This window comes from Daktulosphaira vitifoliae, unplaced genomic scaffold, assembly GCF_025091365.1.
Source record: "Daktulosphaira vitifoliae isolate Bord-2020 unplaced genomic scaffold, ASM2509136v1 Scaffold_5, whole genome shotgun sequence".
Lineage (NCBI taxonomy): Eukaryota > Metazoa > Arthropoda > Insecta > Hemiptera > Phylloxeridae > Daktulosphaira > Daktulosphaira vitifoliae.
Window position 1 is genome coordinate 2,674,002 of NW_026099576.1, and position 13,614 is coordinate 2,687,615.

Below are 13,614 nucleotides of genomic sequence, written 5' to 3' on the forward strand. Positions count from 1 at the left end.
AATGTTCCGGAAATACTGCGTCCTTTAAACATATATAAAATTAAAGCTTATTTTATGTACTACAAAATGAAAAAAAAAAATTTGTCCCGACGACCTATCTTCTATACGCAAATGGCTACCATATTCAAAAATATGCTATTTTTGTATGAAAATTATGGGTTTTGTATTTTATTTTAATAGAAGTTGATGTTGCTTTTGCAATTATCCAACAATTTTTTAAAATTAAACACTATCTACAGATTTGCATCGAAGCGTTTCTTATGATAGTGATTTTAATCACTGTCAGATTAAATCTAGACTGAACCCAACTATGCAATGTCTCCACTATGCCGCGACCCCACTGTGCTACCGTTTTTATTTTGTTAAATGTAAGGTTAAGTTAAAATAGAATTTTGCAAATGTTGATTTTGAGTTATTTTAATCAAATAATAAGATTTTCTGTAAAATACAGAAACTATAGATTTTTGTGGTATATTTTTCATATGAGTAAATTTAATTAGTTCTCTTGAATGAAATTCATTTATTCTGTTATCTTATAAACTTTTCATCTCAGTAATATGATTTGTATTTATGTTATACAGTGTGTTAGCATAAAATTGTGATTAAAACGACAAAAAAAGAACATATCATAAAACCTATACTGTAAAAATGATCTAAAAATTCTAATACGCCATTATAACATTTTAAATATACACATAAGTTTTACACACTTGTAAGTGTTTTAATATTAAATGATCGAAAACTCGTTTATGTATGTAAAAAATGTTCAATCACTAGATATTAAAAAGTCGTAGTATTAAAACACATACATGAATTATGTAAAATAAAAATTGAACATTTTGTAATAAACTACATCTGTTTTTAGCTGAAAGAAACAATAGTATAAATATATTTAGTAGAATTTTTATAGTTCTATAAAAATAATTCTATTTTATTCAAACAATTTTTCAGTTTTAAAAATTGGCTACGTATACGTAAAAATAAAAATGTTAAGAAACTCAATTCAAATGTTTCATAGATAGTCAATATAACATGCTTAAAAAATTATAAATTAAAAAAATCCAAATTATAGATTTAAAAAAAAATTGATAATTTTTTAGATAATTATCTTTTAAATATGTGTTGCAACGACTTAAATACTTAAAATCTAGTCTAATTAATTGTATTAATATGATTTCTATCAAATTATAGTTTTATAGAAATTAAGTCATTATGACACATGTATTATGTTATAGCACGACAAGAAAAATGAAAAAATTCATTTTTTTGAATGAATGAATTGAAGTCTTGTTTTGAATAGGATCTGTAGATTTTATAGTGTTATTTATTGTGAATATAAATATTTTTAATTTTACTTATTTAAATATACACAATATTTTATTATTAATCTGATATTCGGTAGTAGTTTTTCTTTTCGAAAACTAACGCAAGTGTATTAAGTGTTACGGTTAAAGCTTAAGGTTTACCGTTTTACTCGAATTGTCCGTGAAAATTCACTGCAGTCGTGTCACGCGCTTGGAACGACTAACACGTTGGCTTCATGTCGTTCGGTCTCGTTGATCATAACACGTGTGATTTGACATTCATCACTCGTATAGGGTATCAAAATATTGACCGGAATTGCTATTACATTTTTAAAATTTTAAAAATGACAATTTTGTCCATTTTATTAATTTATTTTTTCAGACTTGCCCATGTCTAATTCACAAGTGCGTTTCCTTTGTAATAATAATTTGATAGAAGTAAAAAATGTAATTTTTTTCGATATCTTATATACCAAACTCGTTTAATCCATTTGATTAGAAGTATATTTGAGAACAGGTATGTTTATTGAACTATTTTTGTGAATTTATCAAAGTCAAGTTTAATATGAAATACATGGTATAGTTATTATGATAGTGTTACTAAATTTTCTTTTTTAAATTTGTCAACTTTATACAACATAAAAAAATTCTACAGGTAACTTTTAAGATTAAATAAAATTTTTTTTAAATTTTCAGGTATTTTTTATAATTAAAGTTATTTTTTTTTTACCTCATAAGTTGTAAAGTTAATATTAAATACATTTTCACAAAAGAAAAAATGACTAAATATCTACTGACATTTGAAATGTTTTTTACTTACACTTATGACATAACTTTAACATAATTTTATTGTTCATTTAAAAATAAAACTCAGTGTTTCAGCGTCTTATTTATACTACAATTATGAAACTACAAGAGAAAAAAATAGCTGTCTAAATTGTTATTAATTGATCGAATTCATTGTATACAAAGAATTTGAATAAAACATATATGATTTTCAAACTTCATAGTCATGAAGTCAATTAGGAGCATTCCACTAATTATTACTTATTTTTAGTATTTAAAGTTTTCGGCTGCTTTTAAATTTTAGAGCAAACACATTTGGAAAAGCTTTAAAAGTTAATTTTTCAATCATATTAAATTTTTATGATATTTATTATATATTAACTTTACACTATTTACACTTTTCCCGAAATTACAACCCAGTAAGCAGTTTCAGCATCTTTCAAAAATATTTTTGTAACATATAGATAAAACATATTCTTATATGAGACTTATATTTATTTTAATATACAATATATAAATAAAAAAATTAACCTGCAAGTTAAATTTTAATTTAATAATTTAACTTATTTATAATTAAATTATAACAATAATTTAATAAAACTTGGCTGATAAATAATAGTTAATTTGTTCCTTAGATCCATTTTTAACATAAATTTTAAGATTCAACGAACGGTTAAGTTTGTCTATCTATAAGTTATAAAATAACATATTTAGTAATAGTATCATAATGGTGGTATAAATTAATAAAAGATTATGACAGTCTTAAAATAGTGTAATCTGCTTCAAATCTTCATTTTTTTGTACATGGTTTACCATTAAAAAAATAAATAAACTTTAAATCCTGTTTTATTCATTTATACACAATACCAATCGTTTTTGGAGTAATTGAAAATAACATTTTAAAATAAAAAAATTAAAGTACAGCAAGAATATAGTAAAGTGGATTTGAGGCATTTTTTAGATTAGTGTTGATTGATATTTGACAGTGATTAAAATAACTTTCTTGATACGCCGCAATGCGTATTTAAAACAATTAAAAAAAAATTTAATATATTTACCAAAAATTAAATGGTTTTTGACTTCAGAGGTGATTAATCAAAGAGGATGAGTCACCGGAAAGTTTTTCTATTTGTAATTATATATTACATTGAACAAGCTTTAATCTTAAATAACTTATAATGGTGTAAGCATTTTGTTACCATGCAAAATATTACAAAGTCGGTTATTTTTACCAAAAATTATATAATTTTCGTCTTTAATGCCCAATAATTCCTAAGAGTCAAAATTTCGTATAATTTTTCTTCTCATCTTAAAATTCACGTATGAATTCTAATTTTATTTAAGTTGTAAGAACATGATTTTTTGGAACATTAAAAAATAAAAATAAATGAATTTAAAATGATTCTACCTCCACTCAGTACTTTGGTAAATTAAAAAATTATCAAAAAAAAAAAAAAATATTTTGAAATTAAGGTCATGTTTAAAATATTACTACTAAAAATTATATTTTGATCTTTGCATTATTTAAATAGATCGATTTTAAAATAACTATTATATCCAATAAAAATTACATTATTATCGTTTTTAGAGGTTAGAAACATATCACCAGCATAACAATGCTTGAAGTATTATCAAAACAAATTATTTAATGGCAATAATCCTCATAGTTTTAAAAATTATTTTAATATATAAAGAAAACTAAAAATATCAACATTGACTGTTTAATGACCATTATAATTCTTCGGCATGTTCCCTTTTATTACGATAGTTAAGAGGAATTCTTCATAATTATGACAATGAAATCTTCAACTAGACACGTTTTGTGATTTTCTGACGTTCCATTGAACAAAATCAGTCCAGAAGAAGCAAGAGTAATGACGTATATGGACACACACAGACACAAAAACACATTGCAAAGTAAAACCAATAGTTTCTTAGCTATGCATCGAAGCTAAAACTATAACAGGAATAATTTTAAACAAAAGAGGGTTTAAAATCAAAACTATAAACCATCAATCATTTGTAATTTGACGCTTATGATTTGAACTAATCTTTTAAGATTTTTGTGTTGATTTAATATTAAATAATACACGCATTTAATTGAATGGTGTCGTGCAAGAAGCAACTATCCACCAATAAATAAAATAACAAGTTTTATTTAAAATTCAAATAAATTTTCATAAAATCATGACTCTGAAAGTTTTACCCGTGTGCCACAAAGATATTACGTTGACACACGTGTCATGTCATAGCATTTAAATATTGAATTTTTATTTATGAAGTAAGCTTATAAGTATCATAAAATGCGTTAGATATTTACCATATGGCCTTAAAGTAAATATGAACTTAATAACTATACGGTTTTTTGTGACAGTATATTTAAAAATATAACTTCTAAAAATAGTTTTTTAAATTAATTTTATCTTCATGTTAATAAAATAATTTGTTGGATTTCAATTTAAGATATGTCTAAAGTGATCAAATTTCTCAATGTTGCTCTATAATCCTAGTTACTGTTTATAAAAGATTTTGACAATTCTATTTATTCCCATGGCTTGTATTTGTGTATCTATTATTTTGGTTGGCTTGTACACTTGTTTTGCTTTCAAATACACCAGTCATTTAGACCAAGTGAGAAAATATTGTTTTAATGTCGTTTATTAAAACAATTTGGACCTATTAAAAATTATTGATTGACTGATCAACATGAATTTTATTTCCAGTAGAATATTTTATTATTTTTTAATAATGCTTACTTTATGATATGTCTGTTGATTCATCGTATAAAAAAAACTATTAAGGTGACATATATATATATATATATATGATCGTAATAGTTTTATTAAAATTAATATGTATGGATAAATTAAATATGTTCTATAGGCCATGTATTTTCGACATGAATGTTTTTAACATAGCATCGAATGGGTAACAAGAAACCTATCAACATTTTTACCGAAAAGGCCCGCCGCTCACGTCTAACCCTGATTCTCAATGATGTATTTTTTACACTTTTGAATATGTTTTGTCTATCTTAAACCCAAATAGTTACGACCAGTTTTTAATTAAAGGGATATCGAAATTTTCTAGAATGTTCATCTTACCAATACAGGCCTGCTATGTGAATATAAAATATACATATACAGTAAACGAATAAAATGCATTTTTGTAATATATTCACAGCTCATTTACATTCTACTGCTTCGTTTATATGACTTTCGATTGTTGTTTGTGTACATTTTTAAACTTTTTTTTATTTGGTGGCTATTAAATGTGTTTAAAAATGTCGTCGTGCAATTTGAAAATGTATTTATTTGTTATGGACTATTTTCAATTTACAAGGTTATTTTAATGACAAATAATATAAAAAAGATTACAAAAAATCTCTTTGTCTATTTTATTTGTTTTGTTTGATAATAATTTAGTCAAAACAATTAATAGCAAAATTAATGGAACACCAAACCGGTCATTTATTAACTATAGCTGTTATAAATTTTATATAGGAAAAACAAATTGACATTTTTATTTTATAATACTTTTGGCTTTAATTTTTATACTATATTATTAATATTAAAATTTTGTATTTTTATTATTATATTTTAGTATTAAACTAATTTTATATATAACTTGTAATGTTTAAAACAAAAATTATTATACTATTTTGTCTGGTTCTATTTTGAAACATAGTTGCATCAAGTTTTAGCGTGAACATAAAAATTTAAAAAGTATAACTCCTATATGAAATGAAATTCAAGAATCAATACTTAAAAGTTACCTAGAACTCCCTTTAAAAGAAATTGTTTAGATTTTATTGAAAGTTTACATTTAGTTTGTTACTGAAAGTGTTGATACCGTTTGTCATTCATCGAACTATTAAATTGATTGCCTAGAATAACATTTCACCACATGTAATTTACGACACCTGCTTGCCGAATAAATTTATATAAATATGCTAACTTTACAATTGTCAATTCCCAAAATACATCTCGGATTGTGTTGAAATTTTGTACAGTAAGAGAGTGTTTTAGTCTAAAAAAGCATATAGTGTACATATAATCAATCGGCACTATAGTACAAGGAAAAAGTAAGGTGACAGATAAATTTTAATAAACAAAATCGTTGTTTTGTATACAAAATAATGTTAATGTTAATAAATATTTTTTTACTAGAAAATTTAAAACTGTTTATCAAATTTAAGGATCTAATTTTTAATCATTATTTTCAATAATACTATTAATAACAAAAGTAAAATGATTTTACTTCAGTACAAATGAAAATTCTCCATTTCTATTTCAATGATATTTAGTTAAATTAATTTTTAATTCAACAGTTTTTTGAATAATCTTCTTTTGTATGTTAATTGTGATTTTATGGTGTTAGAATACAGCAATAAGTTACATATTTTATTTTGAAAGTGTATTGTAACTTTGTGCTAATTTTTACTCAAATTTTTAATTATTAAAAATTTGGGTCAGTTTAATATTGACCAAACGTACAAAAATGGTCACATACAAAATTGTAGAGATGTTACTCACAAGTTGTCAATTCCCCTCACAATGATTGACAAACGAAATTTAATTGTGTATTTAACTGTCAACAATTGATGAAATGTGTTAGATTAAATGTTATTATTTGTTAACATTTTTTAGGCATTACTCAACCATAAATCATATTTATTATTGAAGCATAGTTGCGAAAAAATGAAATAAAAAATTGGGCTTAGTTTTTACGAAAGCAAACACCTACACATATAGCAAAATAATCAACAAATGCTTTTACTCCATTTTCATTGCCTCCGTAGAAAAATATGTTCTTTTCAAATAAACAATATAAATTACCAGAATTATGTAATAAGATTATTTTTCATAATAAAATCTGTCATTTTATAGATTTTGTTTGTGTATATTGAATTCTACTAAGTAGAATTTATTGTACTTCACAAAGTGTTCAAGTCATTTACCTAATCAAAAATACTTATGAGAAATATGTAAAAAAATATCTTTATTTCAAATAACAAAAATATATTATCATTTATATTTAAAACAAATCATAAGTGACGTTATGCACCTTGATTTTAGCTTCGATGCGAAGCTGAGAAAGTATTAATTTTAGCATAGTGTGTTTAATTTTTAAAAATTTTTTTTGTATCTGTCGCTAATTTTTCTCAGCTCATTGGACCGATTTTTTTCAACGATATGTCAAAAGATCGCAAATTGTATCTAGTTGAAGACATTACCCTAAAAAATTGAACATTTTCTTACATAAACATCTTACGTGTTTTCCTTTCATTTTATATAAAATTTTTAAAAATCTGACCCTTTTTCTGCCCACAGGGAAAATACTCCTTTAAATATATTATTAAATTATGGCCTATGCTACGTATTATAAATTAAAAAAAAAATTGTCCAAGTGACCTATTTTCTTTATGTAAATGGCTGCCGTGGTTAAAAAAACATGCTATTTTTGTGCTCAAATTTTATTTTATTTTTTTTGATTATTTTTAAATTCCTTATAAGGGTTTGCAATAGTAATTAGTCCATCAATTTTTGTAAAATTTAATTAAATCTAAGTTCCATTAAATATAAATTTATACTTATTATAATTATTTTGCCTCCTAAAAGTTACAAAAAGCGGCTTTGAATTTTTGAATTAGATTAAATTAACTGTTTTAGCTAGCAATTCATGTAATTTACGGTGGCTGCGACAAAATAATACAGTTTTATACGCTTAGAGTACAAAGTTTGAATCCCGCTCATTGAAATAACTTTTTTTGTATTTTTTTCTTATCTTTTTTTTAAGAAGAAAGAATATTCGAAGTTCGTTTGATATTTATCACATCTAGATTAAATAACTTCAATTAATAATTCGAGCAAAATTTTAATTCAAAATTATATTTTTAAGTTATTTTTTTAAAACTTTTAAAGTAGATTTTTATGAAAATTTATAATTTAAAAATGTTGAACTTTTAAATACGATTTTAACCCAAATTGCAAGTTAAGAATTTATATAATTAAATACAAATTTATGAGAATAAAATATTCTATTTTATAGATTGATATGTGATTAGAAACTTATATAATTACTATTAACAGTAAATTTATAAGGAAAATTCAAAATTTCGTTAATAATATTTTATTATAATATATTATTTAAATAGAAGTCTTGATAAGCACTTATATGCAACTCTTGGTGTTTAAATAATTATTTATATTGATATACTGCACATAATACATTTTACTTGTTACGTATTTTTTTAATTAAAATTTATTTATTGATTATTCATGCGTAAACTAATAATCAAATATAAATTTTTGTTATATTAATTAGATGGATTTTGTTATTAAAATTAGTTCATATGCGAAACTCTAATTTCAAATTTAAAATCTGCTCAAAAATGGATTAAGAAATGTAATTTTGGTCTCTGATGAAAATTATCTGTAAACCAGTATATTTATTTATAAGTTAAAAACAATTTTTTTTTTGAAAAGTATTAGATCAAGTCCTTATCTTTTATACATGTTTGCCACAGAAGTAATATCTACTTCATAATTTTTTCGTATAAATTACAATCCTAAATTATTAAATATAAATTTAATACTATATTTAATTGCTATAATAGATATTTATTTATACATTATACTTATAAATCATAGAACTTCAAATAACTTCCTAATAAAACATTAGGAATAATGAAGGAAATGGGAGTTAATTTTTGTAATAATCCACTAATTTCTTAAAAGTAAACACCATTTAGGGATTTCCATCAAAGCGTTTCTTATAATAGTAATTTTAATTACTGTCAGATATTATTTATACTTGTCCCAACTGTCTCGTCCACATTGTGCCACGATTCCACTATGCTAACGTTTTTGATACTAAATATTGTATTTTATAATATTTAAGTTAAGAGACTTAAAAACTACCTTTTTTTTATGTTATTCCGAAAGTGTCTTTTTAGTCATGACAGTGAAAGTCAATATAAAATATTAGAAAGTTGGAAATTTTTTTTGAATTATGCTTTTAATATTCAATTTAAATAAGGTAAACGTGACATTTATTGGTTTTACCTAAAAGAAATAAATATTAAAATAAAATTAATGAAAAGAATGTTTTATTCACAATTAAGATAAAGTGTATGTTAAATTAAAACTTCAACGTTTTCTAAAAAAATTCACCTAAGTCTCAAGTTGATTATATTAATTAGGGTTCATACGCCATATACATATATAGAATTTATAAAAATATATATACATTTTTTTTACAGAAAATATTAATATCAATAGAAATATTTGAATCGCTAGAATAAGGTTCATATGTATTTCATTATTATTTCTGTTTAACAGGAAAGTTTATTTTTTGCACTATAAAAATATTATTTTACTTAAGACGCCATTGAAATTTTAAATTTGTTTTTGCTTTCCTGAAAAATTGCTCACACTAATATTTTAATTTTTGAAAATAACCACAAGTTTTGTTTACATTATTTCAAATACATCTTTTCTAGGAAGCATCAAAAAAAATCTCAATCATCCTAAATATTACTTAAAAATACTTGGCAATAATAGTAAATGTACTTAACGGGTTTATTAGAGTTTCTGTTTTCTAGTAATAAAATCTTATTAAATTTTTTCAATTACGCGTTTATTCGCTGCCACTCGTAAACGATAACGGCTCTAGTTTTCAATTAGGAACTAAAACGATACTCTCCGCTCTATAGTTTAATTGCTTATGTCAAATATATTGATATTAACAAGTATTTCATCAAGGTGTTAAATGTAACTACTTTCAACAATGGCGATCAAATGATTTTATCATTGGAAAGGATGAAAAATCTCTGTGTTAAAGTCATCATGGAAACTGTGCTTGGTATTCCAGAGATTTTTAATTTGTATTATCATTACATATTCATATTAAGATATTATTATGAACTTACTTAATTGTTTTACTTAACTAAATAATTGATTTAAGCTGTAAATGACTTTCTTCATATTAAAGCACTTTAAATATTTCATTTATTTTGGAATAATGTCCTGTTGAATTTACATACCTATAAATAATAACCATTTAATTTAAATTTGTATATTTATGACTTTTCATATTCATTATGGTCAATAACTTTTAAATTGATTAATTATGTATAAAGTTTCCAAAATATAAAATATACATTATGAAAATTGTACAAAAATGTCAAAAAGCATGTCATTGGTAAAGGGAGATCTATACCCCAACAACTCCCATTCGACTGCAACTGATTTTTAAATAACCTACATCATCTGTTGCTATTATAACTCCATAAATCTAATACATAAAAATTATTGATATTATTTAATGGTGTTAAGGTAGTTCATATATTTATGGTATTAATTACTTTTAGAGTAAACTGGAGTAAAAATTCAATATTGAAATAAATAATTTTATCAAATGAATATCAAATCTTGGATCTTACATGTTTTTTAAACGTTACAAAATCATCGAGCTAAAATTGAATATGTTATATTGATAATACATTTTTTTCATACTTTTTTGATAAATTTTACTCTTCTAATACTATTTAAAGTTTATAAAACAATTTTATAAAAATTTATATATTTGATTAGATATATAATATTTTTATTAATCAATATTGAATAATGTCAATGTTTTATTTTCGTACACGAATTTTGACATGTAATTAAAAGAAAAATTTTGATTTGGAGTAAAAGTCCAGCACAGCTTGTAAATAAAACATTTTATACTTATTTAAATAAATAAGGTTTATCCATTATTTTATTAAATTTGAATGATAATCTAAAATATTTTACCCTAATTTTTTTCTGAGATTGTCTTATTTATTAAAACATATTGTTACGGATAGATTATTTGTCTTTCACCAACATTATAAAATATAATAAATTATTTCTAAATGGCTTATTTGTTTATTCACTCACTATAAATAAATATTATGATATTAGATCGCAAAATTACTAAACTTAATAAACTTTGTCATTATTTTATTATTCCGAGTAAAAAATACCTGGTCAAACAGTTATTTATTTATTAAGTTGCTTGTTAAAACTTGATTAATGTTAATTAAACTCTTACCCGATCAATGGTTTATAAGTATACTTTTATTTTTTATTTTATAGCAATTAAAATCTAGAAAATTAATTCTTCATTTAAATTTTTGTGATATTTTGTCTAGCTAAAATAATTTTAAATTGTTTATATCTACTATATATTACATGCGTATTTTAAGTACCAAAATTCATTGTAATAAACATGTTTTACTATAATAATAGTGTTGATATCATTATATTAATAGTAGTACACATTGTCTATTTTACGACGGACGGTTGTACATTGTTTGGTTCAAGTTGAGCTTCAGTTACATTGCTCATTAATTTTGGACGGTACAACAATGTCCGGTCAATGTGCACATTGCCCATAATTCTACATTACTATAACATATATTATATATTAAGGTAGCCCAGAATTTTCATTTTATTTTTATTATTCGGTCGTATTGCTATAGTAATTTCTTATGTGGTGAAATTATAATATAACATATTACTAAATTATTTAATTTTATATATTACAACAATTTTTCATTCGTACGATAAAAAAATTGCTTTTAAGTATTAACCCTAAATTGGCTTCGTTAATTTTATGCCGTTCACACGTGAATATTATACATTGACCAAAATAAGCGAGCAAAATATAAAATGCCTAGTCAATGTATTACACTGCATCGTTATTTTATATTTATCATAATTATGTATATATATATATTAAGGTACCTCAGAGTTTTTATTTTATTTTTATTATTTAGTCGTTTGCTGTAGTAGAGTCCTTAGACAGGGTCGATTTTGTCATTATATTCAAATACAACAAAGATACTTCGTTAACCCCTAAATAAAAAACATCTCGAACAGCCCAAGCCTTAAAATAAAAGTTAAAGTTCTCTGATTGTTTTATTTATAATGTTTAAACCATAGTTACTAACATTTTGTCCTAAAATTTGTTATGTATTTTAACAGCCATAATTAGAGTGTTTACCAAAATAACTTATAAAAATTATATACTTGTATAATATATGCATAAAAGTTAAATGGAAATTGTGTAAATTATTATATACATATATAATAACATGAACTGTAATAATATATGTATTTGTTTATATATTAAGAAAAGCTAAATATAAAAGTGTATCATACAGGGATCAGTTTATCATAAACCCATTGATTACTCTCGAAATAAATATAATATTGAAAAAAAATGTTGCTATATTTTAGTTACATATACAGGGCGGCCCACCACTCACTGACAACTTAAATAACTTTTGATCCAGTTAATATTTTTAGTTGATTTTTTTTTTAAATAATAGTTATACGTTAGGTCTATAGCTATATCTTAATAATTAATTTTTTTACATTTTATTAAAAATATTAATTATTTTTAAATTTTAAATAAAAAGTAAAAAAAAATCTAAGATAGCTATTTTGTAGAGTAGAATTTAAGAAAAATTTTAGTAAAAAAATATCTTATTAATATTCAGTAGTAAATATTCTGTAGCGTTTTGAAGTTTGTGAAAATTTGAATTTTCATGTACTATTTTACGGTATTAAACATTGAAATACGTATTGAGAAAAGGACAGAAGAAAACGCTATCTTTTCAATATACTTTTGAATGAGAGTGATAAGTAATAATTGCCTTATCTAATTTCTTATCATGGTATTTATGCCAAGTTTGTAATGTATACACACTATCATCATATGTATACACAGTAATCATGAAAAGATAGCGTTTTCTTCTGTCCTTTTCTCAATACGTATTTCAATGTTTAATACCGTAAAATAGTACATGAAAATTCAAATTTTCACAAACTTCAAAACGCTACAGAATATTTACTACTGAATATTAATAAGATATTTTTTTACTAAAATTTTTCTTAAATTCTACTCTACAAAATAGCTATCTTAGATTTTTTTTTTACATTTTATTTAAAATTTTAAAATAATTAATATTTTTAATAAAATGTAAAAAATTTAATTATTGAGATATAGCTATAGACCTAACGTCTAACTAATATTTAAAAAAAAAAACAGCTAAAAATATTAACTGGATCAAAAGTTATTTAAGTTGTCAGTGAGTGGTGGGCGGCCACTCTGTATATCGTCATTTAATTACTTTTTAGGATTATCCCTTATAATGTATAAGGATGTCAATTTTTTTTTTTAATGTTAACATACATGTTGAATTAACTTATAAAACAGAAAATTATCTAGTTAAGAAAATGACTGGTTCATAACAACAATTTTAGACCAGTACTTCGGAAGTTATTCTTATATTTGTATCTAAGTGGGAGGAATAGCGTAGCCGGGTAATGATTAGTGATAAAAATAGCAGCATCCACTCCTTACTTCCAGTAAATACTTTATATTGTTAATAGCTTCTGAAGTACTAGTTCAAAAGTAGTTATTAACCAGTAATTTTCTTAATTAGATCTTTTTCTATTTTACAAACTAATTAGATTTGTATGTTGCC

At 23.3% G+C, this 13,614-nt stretch overlaps 1 protein-coding gene across 6 annotated transcripts in view; it reads left to right on the top strand.

The window, feature by feature from the left end:
- The first annotated feature begins 1,490 nt into the window (after window positions 1-1,490).
- LOC126907084 (lutropin-choriogonadotropic hormone receptor-like) overlaps window positions 1,491-13,614 on the top strand; it is a 66,449-nt gene continuing 54,325 nt past the window's right edge. For 5 of the 6 annotated variants that reach the window (XR_007704419.1, XR_007704417.1, XR_007704418.1 and 2 more), the window contains exon 1: window positions 1,503-1,821. The gene's annotated coding sequence lies outside the window, so the exon portion shown is untranslated. Of the gene's footprint in view, window positions 1,822-13,614 lie in introns of all 6 variants that reach the window. The other variant, XM_050688114.1, reaches the window with a different exon arrangement.